Genomic DNA, 2347 nt, shown 5'->3' on the forward strand with positions numbered 1-2347 from the left:
AAATGGAATAAATTTGGAGGATTCTTGATGAATAATAGTATTCATATATAAAAAGGATGGCCAGGTGCCAGAATTGATACTATCCTTTAAACCTTTTAGCATAGAAGCAAAACTAGACTCTTGATCATATTTTGGAGAGTTAACTCTTGCAGAATACAATGCTAAATGAAGGGATTCTATAATATCACAATAACTATAGTATAACATTAACTATGTTTGGTTTTAGAACTTTTGTGAACCAAAATAAAGTTTCCTTAATCATTTAAGTCCAACCACAGTAGAGTGTGTCATAATCAGTACATTACTTTGACTTTTACATTCAAATCTTTTCTTTAACTTGTTAACATTTCTACATAAAGATCACAGGCATCAACAAGAAGTGTTGGTTTACTTTCAAAAAACATTTCTCCAATCTTACAAGAAACCTGGTGCAATGCTATTTGAGGCAGATTTTAGGGGCTAGGGTCTTCCTCAAACTTCAACACTAGCACAATTTTGTTCTCACTTTTATTCTTAGTTATATATCTGTATTGGTTGTACTTGTTTAGTGTTAAGTGTCAAGTGGGGCTGTTATCAAAGTAAGTGACTGTATAACCTGAGTGCATTCCCACTTTGTCCTTGAACTTTTTCTTTAAATTTTCCTACTAATTTTTTAAAGATGCCAGGAGAGAGTTTGACATGGTTTGCCAGATACTTACCAATTTTACAGTCGGTGAAGCCTAGGATGATCTGAAACAGAAATAAAAATTCCCCTTGACATCTTTTTCCTAATTCAATACTGAAATGAATGTTAGCTTTATTTTAATAATCAATGATATACATGCTCAACCATTTATAATTTTTACAAATGTCACAAGCTGCATATAAACGTGTATATTGTGCACTGTTTTTTTTATATCATCGAGCACTAGATAGAAGGTACAATACTTGTCTTGGTGTAACTTTAGACACTATGACAAGACATTGTAACAATTTGCAGCAGTCATGCAACTTTGTTGTTCTTGTATGGCAACCAGACATCACGTGATAAAGTTGGCGGGAATTTTTTGCACAAACCAAGGACATTATATATCTGTGTATAGATAATGTCTCCTTGCACAAACACACACAGAAGGGATGATTTCTTTTACAAAGTTCGTGATCGATCAGACTCAACTACAACATTAACTACAGTATTTAGAATTCAATCTGTCCTCGTAAAGATCTAACGACTAAGAGTCTGGGTCTAAACTTAGACTAGATTAGTTCATCGGAAATGATTTTACCACAATCATGATGTTTACAAGAAGCACATATACGCAAATTATTCAACATTTGACCGAAATGAAGTCAAACGACAAACGACGATGTTTAGCCATAAAATTGCAGAAAAAAGTGACCCCAGTTGGCATGGAATTGCAAATATATGCAGACTTCGCACCAACAGGATATTCATAATGGGAGAAAGCCAAAGGTTCAACACATTTTATCCACATATCGTCATATGCAAAATCAAGTGCGAAACGGGTCTTCTTCTTCTTCTTCTTTCTGTTGAGGTGACCACCTTCATCCTTCTGAAGATTCTGTCACCTATCGGTGGGGGTTGCATGCCAGGATTTCCCCCAAATTCAAATGAGACGAAAATTCAGATCATATAATTAGTACAGAGAGCACATGATATACACGTCTGATACCTACCGCCATCTTGACCAAAAGACCGAAAGTCGTGATGTAATCAGCTGTCAACAACTCGGATGAAATTTCAGCCCGCCGCCCGCGAAAACGTCGTCCTTAGCAACGGCGTTGCTATGGACGCCGGAGTGATATCCTCTGCAAAGAAAACTCGTTCGAAAAGCGTTCGATTCAGTACGTGGATCGTATCTGTTGGTCTTCGAACGTTCGAACGCATCTGTTGGTCTTAACTTTGAATGTTTCATTCTGTGACCAAACATCCGTACAAGCAGTCACGCCGGGACCGTCGGAGTGTGCAGGAGACCCTAGACAATACTGTAATACCGTAAGTAGAGTGTTTATTGTTTAGACATATCAAGCATGCTTCTCATTTTTAACTGCGGTAACTTTAGTCGTATGTTGTCGTACGATTTTGATGTCGTAGGATTTCTAAATAGACTGTGAGAAAAACGCCCGCCGACAAGAATGTAAAACAACCTTTTTCGTTGCAAGACACTTTTTCTACCGTGTACACACGACTAGCCCAATGAATGATTCCCTAGTCTGCGATCGTTTGACGATTGTACGACTATTGTGACCGGGAGCATTCTTAGAACTTTTCTGATGCCATTTTGTAACTTTGAACAGCTTTCGGTGCCCACTGAAATATGGCAATGTTATGTGTGTAATTTGAAAG

At 37.4% G+C, this 2347-nt stretch overlaps 1 long non-coding RNA gene across 1 annotated transcript in view; it reads right to left on the reverse strand.

Annotated features, from left to right (window-relative positions):
- LOC109470048 overlaps window positions 1-2347 on the reverse strand; it is a 3922-nt gene that overhangs the window by 943 nt on the left and 632 nt on the right. The window contains exon 2 of the long non-coding RNA XR_002140231.1: window positions 699-729. This is a non-coding gene — a long non-coding RNA (uncharacterized LOC109470048). The remainder of the gene's footprint in view (window positions 1-698; window positions 730-2347) is intronic.

Source organism: Branchiostoma belcheri, unplaced genomic scaffold (genome assembly GCF_001625305.1).
Source record: "Branchiostoma belcheri isolate BF01 breed outbred unplaced genomic scaffold, Haploidv18h27 scaffold218, whole genome shotgun sequence".
NCBI classification, from domain to species: Eukaryota; Metazoa; Chordata; class Leptocardii; order Amphioxiformes; family Branchiostomatidae; genus Branchiostoma; species Branchiostoma belcheri.